Below are 16,755 nucleotides of genomic sequence, written 5' to 3' on the forward strand. Positions count from 1 at the left end.
GATTCCCTCACATCTTGGAATCACCTGCAATTCACATCAGCACAGTGTGAATTTTGACTCTGGAATAGAATAGATGAAACTTTGCTTTGGGTGGTTTATGGGCACTTTGACTCTCCTGAGAGCAGAGGGGAAGGGAGTGATGGTGATCAAACAGCAAAGGCAATTACAGCACACACAGGTTGTTGTAGCTGAAAGCCTGTGTGGTGTGTGTCAATATGAGCAGTGTTTTACTGGGAGACAAAGCTCAGGCACCTTTTGGGGGGTGGAGGAAGGAAGGATATACCTGTGATGTGGGGTTAGAGGTCAGGGGCTTACACTGATCCGACATGAATTTGGCTTTGCTTTTTCCAGATCTTGGTTTTTTTTGTAGATATCTGCATGTCATTAATTTTAATTGCTTAAGAGCCTGCTGGAAGTCAGTCATCAAGCCTGGCTTAAACCACACAGACGTAAATTCACAGTGATGATGTTGAAGTCAACAATTCAGCAGCAGGTACACACTGCAGGGCAGCACTGCTGGCTGGGCATTGCTGACTGACTGTAGAACCACAAAATGGGTCGGGTTGGAAGGGACTTAAAGTTCATTTCATTCCAACCCCCTGACAAGGGCAGGGACACCTTCCACTAGCCCAGGTTGCTCCAAGCCCTGTCCAACCTGGCCTTGGACACTTCCAGGGGTGGGGCAGCCACAGCTTCTCTGGGCAGCCTGTGCCAGGTCCCTGTGGATGGCATCCCTTCCCTCCCACGTGTTGACTGCACCACACAGCTTGATGTCATTGCCAGACTTGCTGAGGGTGCACTGATCCCCTGGACACGCTGCTGACAAACAGCTGGTCCCAGCAGCAACCCCCAAGGAACAGCACTTGTCACTGGTTTGCACTGAGCTCTGAGTGTGACCATTCCTTATCCACTGAGTTATCCACCTGCCAAATCCATGTCTCTCCAGTTTAGAGACAAGGATGTTATGTGGGACAGCATCAGATGCCTTGCACAAGTCTGGGTAGATGAACATCACTCACTCTTCCCTTATGTATCAATACTGTAACCACATCATAGACCACAAAATTTGTCCTAGTCACCTCCCAGTCTTTCATGTGACAGTCTGTGCAAGCTCATCCAGCTGCCAAATGGGGCAGAAAGTTTGGTCCCTTTTCCAGAGTAATAATTATGCCAATAATGTACTTCTGTATCTCTGGAGAGTGTAAAGTCTAATTTACTTCTGAGCTCAGATCGAAGATAAAACCTTTACTGAATTCAGGGAACTTACCTTTTACACTCAGTCCTTATAAAAAATGTGGCTTCAGTTCATATTAATAGAATAAAAATTCACTGGTCTTCCGAGGGAGGATGTTGGTCAGGTGTTGAATCACTGTTTATATTACACCAAATTTGAACAAACAAACAAAACCCCACAGTGGCTTAAGTTGGTATCAGTGGGGTTTAAGGCAGATCAGATCTCATGAATGTAACATTAAGTTTTTGCTGAGAGACTGTTGTTTATCCTTTTGCATAAATTCTTACCATAAGTCTGGATAATATGACTGAGTCTGATCAAATTTATCCCAGTGAGTGAGTCAGCATTGGACAGAACTGGCATCCATTTTTTGGGGGTCATGGCCCCAGTAGGAGCTTATGGTAATTGATGCCTGTTTTAATTTTTGCTCTATTGGTCTTGTCCAGGCTTTCACTGATGCTCATGGTGGGATGAAACCTGTGTTAAACTGTATATTGGAAAGGTTAGAAATCAAATTAATCAAATACCTTTTGTTAATATATCTGTGGGAAGGAAGAGAGTGCAGACAGGAAAACCCCAGGACCCGAGTCTGACATTAAGATGTAGAAAAAAAGAATTTTTATTAAGTGTTGCAAAAGTTGAGAGAAATTGATAGCAAAATCAACACTGGACAGAAAAAGGGTTTGTCTGTACTTTCAGTGTCAGTATTCCTCTAAAATGAGATTTGCAAATCTATATTTTATTAGTTATTGTGCTGTGTGCTAAATAAACACTAATTATTAAACATGGAATTTATTGAAGTATAATAGATGTTTCTAAAACTCTTAATTTACTTAGCCTGAGTAAACAAATTCTAAATAGTCAATATAACCTCCCATACAAGAGCTACCATTGCCACTAATCTCTGCCAGCATTCAGGAACCACGATTATCTTACTGGTTAATAACAGATATTTCATTACAGAACATACCTCAGCCTTTTGAATTTGTGTGTACGATTCATTGTAAGATCAGTTATTTATTTATAGAACCTTGTGCCTTATACACAGGCCCAGTTGCCAGTGAATTCTTGAGTGTAGTAAGTGAATCTACAGGGGATAAATTCAGGATTTCTTTAATTGAGCACCTTGCTTACAAATTCTGGTTGGTAATGTACTTGGCAACACCACGGGCTGAAACCTGAAAGCAGCAACCCATTTTCCTGTCCTTTCCCTCCTCTGCCACCTTTCCTGGCTTGTGGAGACACACAGACACTCAGCATGGTGCAGTGCTGCCCCAAGTGCTGGAGAGTGCAAGCCTGTGGTATTTTTGTTTTAACTGTCTTCAGAATTAAAGGTCAGTCTGGGATTCAATAAAATGCACTTTTAGCTCTCATGATTTTGAGAAAATTGAATGCTGTTTAAGTGAGCCTTTAAAGTCAATGCCCAAATGTGATTCGAAAACTACAGCTGAACTAAATATGCCCATATAGCTCCATTTCTCTCTTAACTACTTTGTGTTGCAAAGGCCAGTTTTGATATGAACCTTGAGAAAAATGTTTTGACTTAAAAGGTGGTGTGTCACTGCTGGGGAATGGAAGCTCCTGTTTGAGTTGGGAGCTTCTACAGGTGGATTCTTACTCAGGTTTCTCCATATATTTAAATCCTTCACAGAATATAATATTTAAGTGCACAAATAGGAATGCAAATCTGGGAGAAAACATGTAATATATTAGGATCTTTCTAGGAGCATTTTCTAGCATGTGCTGCTGCCCATGGGCATCCATTCATTTTTACCAGAGTATCCAAGAGGTGCACACTGGAGATACGAGTTCTGGTAAAAGGGAAATTTTAGGCTTTTTTTGGAAGAGCTCTCAAACAGTTCCTGACAGCCTTTTATCTTGGGTATAAAAAAAAAAAGTCATCAATAATTACTAGGCTATCTTTGGAAAATTCGATGTCTGATGTAAGCAGGAGGCTTGGCAAGGAAGAAAAGAGTTTGTATTCTGCCCAGAATAAATTTAGCATTTCTAAGTGCTTTGCGTCTTCTCTTTGCAGTGGAGCTTTTTGTCTTTTAATCCTGCTTTTAGCAGGTTTGAAGATATTTTCCTTTCAAGCTTTTTTTTTCTCCTTTCTTTCTCACTAGGCTTTCTGAGTTGCTTCTTTTGTTTAGTTTGAGAGTGATTTTATTATTTCCTGAAATGAAGCATCCTTCTGAATTAGTCAAGAGCCCAAATACTGTGGAAATGGATATAATTGAGCCTATAAAGAGGAGGTAAGTTACCTGATTAAATGCTTTACTGAGCTGAGACCAAAGGGTGGAAGTGAACTATAAGTGGGTCTGGACTGACTTCTATTTGATTGTCACTTTGAGATATTCAGGTGATGAATAAGCTTTCCAATGCAGATCTTTGGATCCCTCAGTCTCAGGCATCAGTGGCTCATGTATTTCATGCTTCTATTAGTTCAGTATTTGCTTCATCTTCTTGTGTCCGAGCACCCCAGATGGGTTATTTGAGCTGAGCTAGAGCTCACTGAACATTAATATCAAGAACATAAACCTCATCTTACCTACTCTTCCTTCAGGCCAAAGGTTGCAGGTTCAGAGCTGATATAATTTTTAGGAGGTTGAGGGGAATTTGGTCATTAATTCCTCCTCCTGCTGTTGGTTTGAGACTTTGCCTTGTTCTCATAATCTGTTCTTCATTCCTTTAAGACTTGGTGTCTTTAGCTGGACACAAGACTTTTGCCAGCTGGAGCAGCTTCTTAATCTGTTTGGAACACAGATGGACAATTAGCTTCTAAGGAAAAGGAAGGCACAGCTTTTGAAACTGTGATCTCCTTTATCTCTAGATTTACATAGGGAGAATTATTGCCTTGAAAAGGAACCTTGTCAGATCAAGGAGATAAATTAGAGTAGCCCTTGCTGTATTTTTCTGGTGGCAAAGTAATTTCATTATTATTTCCATCTGTGTGTAAGCTGGGGTTTGACATTGCTCAAGAAAGAAGGGTAGCAGAAAGAGAACACTCACTTTTCTATACATCCTGCAGACAGAATCACTTGGAAATAGAGCACTTGGGACTTCAAGGGGAAGGTGGGAAATGTAAAACAAGGAAGGAGAGGTGGTGCTGTGAAGGCAGAATTCTTCTAACTACCCTGAAGAATGTATGTTCTGCTTGTAAGGGATGCTGGAATGTGTATTATAAAGAAACAAAAAAAAGCCAAGACCAACCTACTTAAATTAAATCAAGTTAGTTACTTCCCAAGATTCATTTCTGTTTGTGCCAGGTCAGAAGGGCTGAGAGTCTGCCCCAGCTGTGGTGAGAGGGCTGTGCTGCAGAGAAGTGACCTCAGAGCCACCAGGCCCTGAGGAGTCTCTTGTGATACATGGAAAATGGAATAGGTGTCAAAATAAAGACCTTCTGTGGCATTAAATAGCATTTTATCTCACTGAGATCCGAGGGATGTTCTTGTTAGCTGTGGGTAAGAGACTTTAGGAGACCTTCTCCTGCTCCCAGCTATCCCAAGATCCAAGTAAATCTGACCTTTGTGTGCCTTGTTTTTCCTGGATAGGGGTGTGAGCAATGATGCTCCTTCCCAAAGTGATGCAGAGGTAGAAGGTGTGCAATGTAGGAGGTGGAAGCAAGCCTGGCAATTTAGAAACAGTTCAAAAACTGCATTTTTTTGAATAACTCCCACTCCTCCCCTCGCTGCAAGATAGGCAGTAAAAAGGGGCAATCTGCAGGATGGTTTAAAGGTTTTGTTTGGTGAACCAGTCTGGAACACTTTATCCTTGCTAAATTAATACCATCCAATATTTATTTTGTATTCAAGCAACCTTTATTTTGTACCCTGCCAGAAATTGCTTTAATATGTTGTAATTTTGCTTTCTGTTCCTCACTGGGGTTGGGAGCGGAGTGGTTTCACAGCCTTTCACCTACAAGCTGTAGAATAATGGTTTATAGGGGTTTCATTGTTAAGGGATCAGAGCAACTGAGAAACAAGCTTGTGAATGTGCACCTTAAGTCCCTAAAAAAGTAAAAAAACCTGAGGAAATTGAAGGAAATAGTTTTTATATAATATATCTCCAGAGGGACAGCACTTTAGCAATGTGCTCATGCAATTCATCACTGAGGTGACAATACTCTAATGATATATTAGTAGTATATCACTGGAATGTTTTCCCACCATTGATGTATTGGAGATCATAAACCATGGAGAGGGACAGCAGACGTGCAGACTGAAGTGCCTGCAAAGCCCTTCCCAAACCCTTTCAAGTTATTTTATTGGGAGAAGTTGTCAGGAAGAGCTCTGTGTTTTTTCCATTCCTGTGTGCAGTGTGTGTGTGCATCCACATGGAGCTCTGCTGGGGAGGGGGAGTCTTGCCATGGAGATTCCTGGATCTGGTAGCAGATGCTGCAGGCTCTGTATGTGCCTCCAAAGAGTGCAGAAACACTTGATAAATGGTCTGTTGACTGATAGTCTGGGCCTTAGGGCGGCTTGAAGTTATTTACTTCTGCTTTTTAATGCCTGTGGAAGACAACATGAAACGTCTCTGAGCCTTGGCATCTCAGTGTGCAAAGACTGGACCGTGTGACATTCTCACAAATGTCATGATAGGAAGAAAAAAAAGGTTCTGTCTCCATGGCAGTACCCACTACTCCTTCTCTGCTGTCAGCATGTGGCTACACTGCAATATCACAAGCTTTTCTCCCTCTCTGAAGATTATTTTAAAGATTGTTCAATAAAATTTTAAAAAATATTTTTTTTCACTATCCTGATTTCTGCTACTTTGTGTGCATTGTCCACAGTGTCAATATTAGACTTGCAAATAAGATAAATTTGCTTTTATTTCAGGTCCTACTGCCTTTCATCCTTTGACTACTCCCTCAGTTACCTCTCCCAGCCCAGCCTGGGTAACCTTCAGGATAACACCCTGGGAATGAGTGCCCATCAGCTGAGGTAGTGAGGTTTCCTGCAGCAATTCCTGCTCTGATGTTGTGTTCAGAGCCAGCTCACTATTACCTGATGTTCTCCCAGTTGTTTGTTTTCATCTCTCTACAATTACATCGTTACTTCCTGGAGAGGCACCAGCTTTTTTCTTTGTGTGGGAGTTGTATTAGGCAGCTGTTCCTGCCTGCAAACACTGCACCAATAATATCAATTATGGCAAGTCTTTGCCATTGGCTTGAGTTCAAATTGGTTTTGACTTAAAATTTCTGCAGAACTGAGCTGACGCTCCTGCTGAATAGAAAGGGAAGGGGGTGTCAATAATATGAAAATAGATTTTTCAGTATCTTACGAATCACCTTTGCTAGAATGAATTGTATTCTTGATGAACTCTATTACTGATAAGTGTATCAAGGCATTGAATTGCCACAAACACTCTTCCTGAAGGCAGTAGTAAATCATAACCCACTTTATGATCAAGAACAGAAGGTAGAGAATTCAGCAATGGTTGGAAGGTTATTAGTTTTGTGAAAGCTTCATCAGCTCTGCAAAAGGCAACTGGGGGCCAGAAATACTCAGCTCAAAGCATTTTACAAATCTAGGACCAAATTCTTGGCTGTCTGACTGCAAATACCTTCCATTGCCTTCCCTGGATCTTAGTTATTGATAAAATTAAAGCAATGTTGAGTGCTGATCAGTGTTTAGGTTTGGACTGTAATCAAAGTCCTGGTTTGTTCCCCTGCAGCCCCTGCTTGGGAGATCATAGTGGTAGATGTAGCATTCAGCCCACTTACTTGTCCATTTATTGGAACTTCCACAACTTAAAACCAGTTTAAAAGCCATGTGTCTGTGGAGAGTGGGCTTTGCTGTGGGGTGGTTTGGGTTTTTCTTTCTACTCTGCTTGATTTTTTTTTTTTTATTTATTTTTATTGTGCAAATGCCTTTGTATGGAGAACCTGTGGCCCTTCCCCTCATGAGCAGTCTGCCCTTGTCTCTGTGGCACTGAGGGTTCTGTGGATGTGTTTTGCTTCATGCCTCTCTGAGCACGGATTAATTACACTGTAATTCAGAGTAGATGGACTTTTAAAGCATCAGCTTTATTAGAATGTTGAAGTGTAGCAAAATAAAGTCCACTTATCCATATACTAATTCCAGAGCCCTTCAGAGCATGGAAAATAAGTGGGTTTCTTGTTTGTTTGTTTTTTAACCTGATTCATATAAAATCCTTCCATTTCAATAGCTTCCCCAAGCCCTGGTGTAAAGGAAGCAGCTTTTACATCTGGCTAGAACTAAACCACCTTTTTAGTATCTCAGAATGAAAATTAAATTGCATGGGCTGGGCTGCTCTGTGAATGGCCTCAGAAGCCTTTCCAGCCTCACTGAGAGGTACTTCCAGCATTGAAGGCTGTAGGCAGAGCACACTGTTCTCTGCAGGTGTTACCTAAACACCATTTGACATTTGTCTGATTTATCTGGATTCAGCAGCGTGTTGGTTCACACCTGTGGCTGGAAAGGTGAACAGCAGTTGGATTGGGGAAATAAATGAATGGCAGTGCTTATTCTTAACTCACAGAAGGTCCAAATATAATATTGAAACATAAATATAATGTAAAAAAGTCAAATATAAATCTAATATACTGAGTTGCATTAGGGCTGTATCTAGGAGCTAGAATCAGGCAGCCTTTTTGTTCTAGACTGGGTGCCAGGCAAGTGAGCCCTGAGACAGGGAGGCTACACAGTAAATCAGGAGCAGGGGATTAAAAGAAAGGTGATTTTTCTTTTCATTGGAAGACAGAAGAATGGAAGGATCAGCCTAAGGCTGTGGAAGGAGGCTGAGGCAAAAGCTGGGAATTGATATCAGATCTTTGGCATTAAAGCAATTTTTGCTGGTTCCCAGTTTGCTGTGATGCCTATCACAGGGCTCATTTCCTGCAGCTCAGTAGTTCTGTGGCAGATGTTACAGAACAAATGTCCCAGTCACTGTTCCTGGAGTTTCTCCTAAGAATTCTGGGAGTTCCATTATAGAGAGAAGGCTGAGTCCATCATTAAGGTTCTAGAAGGATATGAATATATGTTTTACTGTCAGTAGCTTCCTACTTTGAATTTTTCTTTTGGCTTTGCCTTGGTGGGGAAGGTAGAAAATGTTGATAGACTTTTTTTCTATGCCTGAAATGAATTTATATCCAAGTAAATTTTTTGCACCCACTGCATCCTGAAGCAAAAATTCCACACTACAACTGAGTGAAGCATGAAGCAGTATTTGTTTTAAACATTCATGGGGATAATTTTACTACTTTGTCTCTGGTTTTTATGTTGATGGGCAGGGTGAGCAACCATTTCCACATTGTCTGTGCTGCTCCAGGGTTTATATTCCTCTTTGGTTTGTTCCACCCCAGGATGAAATGCAGCTGGTGTAAATATTCTTGAGATAACTTTGATCATTGCTGTTCTCCCCTCTACTTTAATTTTAGTAGATCATTTTGCAGTAGGTGAGAAACAAAGCTGCACAAAATGTTGAAATTGTGGATTTATTCAGTGCCATAATGATGCTTCCTCTTCTGTTCTCCACTCCTCCCTAATAATTCCTAACATGCTATTTTCTTTCACTGCTATTGAGCATTGAGCTGACACTTTAATTGACCTATTATAGCTTCAAGATATCTATTCTTTTCCCCAAATGTTAACAAGTTGCCAGATTTCATCAACCCAGGATTGCTTTTCCTCTTGAGTGCATCACTTCACATGGATCAGCACTGAATTCCATGCCTTTTTTTCATGCACTTGGTATCTCTTCAGTCCTTTGCAGGCAGATTTTACTGCCTTAAATGTCTTGCTACAATGAGTTAACTTTGGCAGCTGACTCTTCCAGCAATATAAAGACTAAAACCACAATGCCTTAAAAGAATAAATCAGCTACCCAGAAAACTTGTTCATTCAGAATTAAGGCTGCTCATCTGAGTTCCAACCCTTCTGTGTTTTACACACAAGACATGCCAGTGGATGAAACCTGTCTTACCTGAATTAGCAAGCAGCAGCCAAATATTTACTGAGTCACTTATTCAACTTGATTAAATGAACAGAATATTAAAAAGGCAAGAAAAGGGGGGGAATATGTGCAACAAAATCATTCAAGCAAAACAATTCTATCAGCTATTCAAGGAACGGGCTTTTGGCATTAGGAGTGTTGTTTACTAATTGGATTTACTGTAGCAGTGATTACTTAGTGTCTCACAACGTTCTGTACTTCAACATTCACCTCCTGTCTGAATGAAATCTGTTGGTGCTTATGGCAAAATTCCCATTTCCTTCAAACAGAGTCAGGTCTGGCCTCTCTCGTGTAAGAGGTTTTTAAAAGATCTAAATAGTATAATCTTGTTTTCCAGCTAATGTTGGAACTATTCTGATGTTTCTTTGTCTGTGCCTTTCAGGAGATAACAGACAGATCATGCAAAAACTAGTTTGATAATTTTCCACTCCATACAGAGTAGTCACAGAACATTTGTGAAATAAAACCTGTCACAATAACCTGACTTTTCAGATTGCAGGTTGGAGGGGAAAGATTTCAAGTAGTTCAGGAGTGAACGAAGAGCTGATATTTGTGCTATAGAAGAAACAAGGTACTGTATAAAACAATATTTATTTCTCCTGAGTGCTTACAACCAGTTCTTCTGTTGAGCTTCTGCAAACTTAAAACCAAAAGTGACTGACATGAAGAAAGAGAAAACTCAATCTATGAATTCATTTGATTGGTGACAAACCAGACTTCAGGCCTAACTCTTCATAGGCTGGACTTTTATGATTAGTGTATGTTTTTAATGCACTGTACCGGTGAAAGGAATTTTTCAAGTCCCAGGTGAATTAACTTGTGTGATTTTGGACCCCTGTCTGCCTGGATCTGGGCACTCCTTCCCTGCCTCACACCTGGGCATGGAGTGGAAACTTCTGACATGCTCAGGTACCCCAGTGTGTTTGGGAGACTTGGCTGCAGTCCCTGCTGGAGCTGTGTGCTGCTTTTGCTGCGAGAGAATTCACCTTTTTCACAGTAGCTGGTAAGGGGCTGTGTGTTGGATTGGAGCTGGAAAAATGCTGATAACACAGGGATGGTTTGTCTCTGCTGGAGGTGCACAGGGAGCTGGGAGGGGACACAGCCAGGACAGCTGACCCCAACTGACCCAAGGGGTATCCCAGACCATATGGTGTCATGCTCAGCATGTAAAGCTCTGGAAGAAGGAAGGGGGAGATGTTCAGAGTCATGGTGTTTGTCCTCCCAAGACACAGTTACACATGATGGAGCCCGGCTTGTCTGGGCTGGCTGAACTCCTGCCTGCCCATGGGAAATGGGGAATGAATTCCTTGCTTTCCTTACACATGTGGCTTTAGCTTTATCTGTTGGAGTCACAGGAAGAAGGCAGGTGATGTTCTCTGCAGTGAGACAGCGTTACCTTGTTCTGTCTGAGGTGGGGGATGATATGCTGGTTTGAGTGCTGCTTGCTTCTGTAACCTGCTGTGAAGCCCAGGCAGAAAAATGAAGAGCTTATTTAACACACTGATTAGGAAGCAGCCCATATTTTGTGACCTCCTTTGATCCCTGACCCCTGAAAAAAATGTTTATTCCTTAAAGTAGAACATTCTCTCTACTAACTCTTCTGAAGTGCTTCCAGAGTCCCTTGTCTACTCTGTAATAATTTCTTTGCTTTTTACTTTTCCCCCTCAGTGTTCAGTCTGAAGTTTACTGCTTGTGATGGTTCTCCCTTTACCCATCACTTCATAAATCTCAAGTCTAAATTTGAGACTTGTGAATCTGGAGTGGCACTTTGATATTCATACTTTTTATATCAATATTGTATTTCTCATTCAGAACATCTCCAGTTCCCCTCATTCATGTTCCTGTTCTGCTTTGATCTGTATCATTAGTGAGTTCTTATTCTGTGTGTTGATACTTTTTTCTGTGCACTTTTATGGATCTTGCCACTTCACTATTGATTTTCTCTTCTCTTTTTGTTTGAGATGCCTTCTTTATCCTTTAGGTTTGGTTTCTTTCTTTCTTTTCTTTTTTTTTTTTTTTTTTACCTTAAGGGTAATTGTTTTTTTTTTCCCATGTGTTTGATCCAGTATCTTTCCCTTAAGCCAATTTCCCTAGAAAGCAGCCAGGCAAAAAGAAGGAGAGAATAGTTCAGGAGAACTTTGATTTAAAATGAAATCACAGGAAAATTCAACCTATCTCTCCACCAGTCTCTCTGCCTCTCTCTCCTTCTGTCCCCCCCGTTAGTCTTTTCTTCTTTTTCCCCAGTCCCCCCATTCTCTCTGCCTCTCCTTTCTCCAGAAAAGCAGTTTTGCACTGGCTGTATCTCCTACTGCTGTAACAGGGGTTTAGGAACTCTGTGTCCCTGATTTTTTGGGGCAAGTTATGTCACCATAACGTGCTGCTGCCTCCAAATATCAGTTGCTCTGGTAGACTGTGACTGTTTCTCACAGACAGGGTTTCCAGACAGAGAGAATTAAGCAGATTACAAAGATTTGTTTTGTAGCCTGGTACCCTGCAGACATGGGATCACAGCACTTCTCCCTTCCACACGCTTCCAGTGGATGACTTTGAGCGACTCACTTGATTACTCTGTGCTTTGGGTCTCATCTTTCAAAGCAACAAGGCTGAGGGCTCTTCTGTATTTCATTAGAGAGAGCTGAGCTGGGTGCATCAAAAGCTGGACTGAGATGCTGCAGTGCTGGCGTGTTGGAGGCCATACAAATACCTAATGGGGGCTGTAAATTTTACCTGACAATTATAAAGGGTTTTTTTTTTTTTTGCTTCCTATCTGGGATTATTTTATTTTATTATGGCTGACACCCTTGCCAAGAGTTACCTCATGCTACATGAGAGATCAATCTGTGCACAGGAGAAGCAGTGGCTTATCAGGCTTCACTGCCCTGGTGATGTTACAGAAAGTGTTGACCCTTCTGCAGCAGCCACTGCAATAAAAGGCTCATTGCAGGAGTCCCCTCAGAGCTGCAGGCAGGATCTTTTAAAGAGTAGCAGTTCTGGGCTCACTTCAATAAAATCAGACTCTCCAGATTGCCTGTTTGACATGTTTTTCCTTTTCCCTCTACACCTCAGTGTCTGTTCCTTCTCTCCAGTCAGAATATTCCTGGTCAGCTGATATAATTAGGGAAACGGAGTATTCTGGTCAGAGGTATTGATCTGGTACTTTATTATAAAAGTTAGCAATGTTTAATTTCACGTTGTCAGCTTTCATTGTGCTAAGGAAATCAATTCACTATTCTCTTCTCCATTATTCAATTTTCTAATAAGCTACTTTGTAGTCCATTCAAAATCAAATTTTAATGATGAATTGCTGTAGGAATGGAGAGCACATGAACCCACATACATGAGAATTATCCCAAATCCATAGTAGGTGGATGGACTTCTTTTGAATTAGAAATATGTTTTTTTTTTCTCTTCTTAGAAAAGTCAGAAATGCAGGTTTTGTATGCTTTCACTAAACTCCATAGGATGTTTACTACAGCTTGTTTTCTCTCATTTAGGATTCATGTATTATCCTACCCCCTCTGAATCTTCCTTGAATTTCACTGTCAATGTGATACCTCTAGTATTTTTCCCTTCTTATCTCTCATTCTACACCAAATTAGTCTTAAAAAACAAAGACAGAGGAGCCTTGTAGGATAGAAAAGCATAGTCAAAATATATTTCCTTAGTCTGGCTTTATACAACCTCACAATAAAGCAAAAGCTGTGCTCTCTAAAGCAGCTACAACAGTTTGTATTTCACCCAGTGCAGCCATCCTGCCCTGCCCTGCAATTTGGGAGCTGCTGCAGTACCCATGGGGATGACACAGGTAAGAAATAGGTGAAGCTGTACTTGCTTGCTTGTGGGTTATATTTATTTTGTTTATTTATTTCTGCATTTATTCTTGTTCCTCGCTTTTGCTGCTGGTTTTTTCCAATTCAGGTCTTTGGGTTCTTAATTTCATAGCACTGGGGGCTGCAGCTTAATCCTGATTAACTACCTGAATAATGAAGTTTAAGAGAAACAGAATTTTAAGAGAAATTAAACTGGTGCAGGTAAAGTAGGCTGCTCTCAGAATTCTGAGGACTGTAAAAGTACTAACTTTTAATATTAAGATGAAATTGAAAGTTGGATCTCTCTTTCATGTTTATTAATATATAAAACTGTTTTAAAGCATTCTCTTTGAAAATATCTTACAGTACATGTATATTTTTCCCAACAATTGTTTTCACTGCAAATGGTGTTGTTTGGACACTCAAGTTTAACTCAGACTTGCCTTGTTTCTGTGTTCAGCTGAACACAAAAAGCTCCATATTCTTGGGCCCGCAGACAAATGAACCGACTTTACAAACAGAACAATGTTCTTCAGGGAACAATGTGCCTGAAGACTTGTGTTCGTGCATTAAGCAATTAATCATTTTGTATATTAGGGAAACGGTAACATAAATCTTAATAATGTAAATACACACTGAGCTGTTGCTTTTATCTCTTCATAAATCAGGGAACAGTGTGGCCATCACTCTATTTTTTTGCAACTTGCAAGGTAGTAAAGTAAAAAGTTTATTGCGAGTTGGTAATAAGAAGGGAAGTAATGGCCTGGGAGGCACAAGGGTGAATGAGTTAATGAGTGAGCAGTTTGAGCTTCCTTATTGGTTTTAACCCTCTATAAATTTAATGGCTTCCTTTCAAATGCCTCTTAATGAGAAAAAGCAAAGTGTGAGTTACTTAATGGCGTTACGTTGAAGGCTTTGTTTTGTTATTGAAATGGAACGTTATTGTGTATCTAATGCATATCTAAAGCAAATAACTTTACATCAGAGGTGTTTGTTTACCCTCTGTGGGCTTGGTGTGAGCAGGAAGGACAAACTGCAGCGTGTTCTCTGCCAAGGGAAGGAACTGGGGCTGTGTGAAGTCTATAACCAGTGATCTTCACTGGCTTATTATTTCCTCATCCACAGGCATTTCTGCAGTGCTCATTTCCCCATTTACATTCGGCAACTCTCTTGTACAGCTAGGCACCCCAGGGGCCAGAAATTGGGCTTTAGCAGCAAGATCTTATTTTTCTCCTTTTTTTGTTATTCCTGAACATGAGAGTTTGAGAACGAGGAAGGTCTGTGGTGGTTAACAAGGGAATGGATGCAGGTACCTGTTCTAAGTGCAGGGACAGGCAAGTGCTTTCTAAAAAGCTTATAGGGACTGTAATCAGCGATAACTCAAGTGTGGCAATAGCAAATGCAATTGTCAGTTATGCTTCTCTGTGGTGATAGAATAATTTCATTGCTTATGATTATGTTAATTGGCAATGGTAGGCACTGAAAAGCTCATCAGTGTTTAGTCAGGGTAAATATTAGTGTTGTGCTCTCAGTTCCTTGAATTTTCCCACTCTGTTAAGGTGCACAGGACCCTTCTTGGTCCCGGATGGAGCCTTCCAGGGATGTCTGGCCTAATGTGTTGAGCTGGTTTGGAGGTGTCTCAGAGGAGCTGATACTCATGTGCTGGGAATTGCAGCCCTGACCCTCCTCTTATCCCATCCTGTTTTATTCTAGTCTGTGCCTTTCCACATCTCGGTTGCTCCTGAAACACTGGGAATCCATACAGGCAATAATAAACAGGGATAACATACAATACTACTTACAATAATATACAGGGATACTGTGTGTGAATGGCTACGTGGAGTCAATTAGCTGCAATAAACATAATTCCAATTTTATAATGTTATTGCTATTCCTTTCCAAATAATAAAGGAAGGGAGTTCTTCAGTGTTTAGTATTTGGATATCTGAGGTTTTGGGAGGGGCTGGTAAACAATATTTTGACTAATGTAGAATATTATATGGGAAATAGCTCTAGAAGTCAGCACAGAAAGCTTCTCACTATTTACGTAAAAAATGAGGAAAATGGGATTAAAAATATGTTTTCAGTCTATTTGTATTTGAATCATATCAACTAAAAGCAAGCAAAAACTCTGTGGAAAGAAAATTTTTTTTTTCTAAATTTTTCATAGAAACAAATTGTTGTTTTTCACTCTTTTCCAACCAGTTGTGTTGTTGCAACTGCACAACTTTTCCAAGGGTAAAAAGGCATTTTTTACCCTTGGAAAGTTTAAAAGAGGTCTATGACCTGCTTTCCTTTATACCACTATAGATCAGATTTAAAATATCGGTTTAATTAGATTTGGCCCGATTTAAAGTTTGAACATATCAGACTCTGGGACCTCCTGAGGACAGTGGTGGTGTCCCTCTTCGAGACACCCAGACTGGGAGATGGTTTTGTATTTCATAGAATATCCTGAGTCAGAAGGGACCCACAAGGATCAATCTGACTTTAGAATAACATGGGGAGATGTCAAGGAAAATCTCTGTAAATGTTCTGATCCACAGCACATCTCAGAGGAATTTCTGTGAGTAGTGTTCCATACATCTTTCTTTGCTTTATCCAACTCTTCACAAGGCAGATGTTTCCTTTCTCCAAAGTGCCTCCTATAGAAGACCCTCATCTTTAATGATTAACCAACAAAAATCTGATTTTATCACAAGAGCTGTGTCTGCTAACTATGTTTTCAGCTTCAGTAAACACTAATTAATACATATATTTGTACGATATTTCTGATGATTCTACCAGTTGTTAATCTTTTAGCTGCTTAAAATTAAGCCAGTTTCCTACTTAGTCATAAGAAGCCTCTTATTCTCACAAAGCTGAACATGGTTAATCATGCAGTCAATATGTACATGCAGTTATGTGACCCCAAACAGCAAGAAGGTTAGATATTAATTTAATATTGCACTTAGGAGACAGTAAACTCACTGAAATGAAATAGTTCAGTGGGTATTTCTGCTGCCCTGGAAGGCTGGTCCCCTCCTAGGGGTGGAGCAGGAGATGTGATTCCTCAAATATTGGCCAAATTCTACTTGACAGCTTCAATTTGTGGTGGTTCTGATCCCGTGGTTGTGACCCTGTGTGGATGCTGGATCCTGGCATCTTGGCTTAAGTGGCACTGCTGCATCTCTGCCCACAGGAAAATATGTTCCCTTGGGAAAATCACGTCAGGGAGATTTTTCTTTCCTTCTGATCCTTTTAGAAAATATTTGCTAAAGACCTGAGAGCTGCACTGGAGGAATCTCACTGGCCTCCCACTATTTTCCTGGGCCTCAAGAACACTGGCCTGGTGTAACATGAAGGTGAGCTTGGGGTTGAGAGTTAAAACCTTGCTCTGCAGCCACCAGGAAGGGGAGGTTCTATTGCTGCTCACTGATTTCTTCTGTGATACCCATGGGTGTGAGTCACCTGTTAGTGGTGAGACAGAGAATGAGACAGGAGTAAAAATCTCTAAAATATGCTGTATGCATACAGAAGAAGCCTTATACTTGCTATTATATCTAACTACAAGGGCATTCCTGGGAGGAGGAGGCTCAGCAATGCCATTTCCACCAACTTATTAACTTTAAAGTGCTGCAGAATATAACCTACTGCATATAAATCAAAAAAGGTAACAAACCTGAACTCAGTGATGTGTAATGTTCACTCAAACCTCTGGCATTTTAAATTCCTGCCTACAGGGACTGTAACATACTT

General features: G+C 40.7%; 1 protein-coding gene across 16 annotated transcripts in view; it reads left to right on the plus strand.

The window, feature by feature from the left end:
* The window catches only part of RBFOX1 (RNA binding fox-1 homolog 1), a 1,150,020-nt gene that overhangs the window by 34,980 nt on the left and 1,098,285 nt on the right, over positions 1 to 16,755 (plus strand). The window lies entirely within an intron of this gene.

The sequence above is a fragment of the Pseudopipra pipra genome, chromosome 16 (assembly GCF_036250125.1).
Source record: "Pseudopipra pipra isolate bDixPip1 chromosome 16, bDixPip1.hap1, whole genome shotgun sequence".
In the NCBI taxonomy this organism is placed as follows: Eukaryota; Metazoa; Chordata; class Aves; order Passeriformes; family Pipridae; genus Pseudopipra; species Pseudopipra pipra.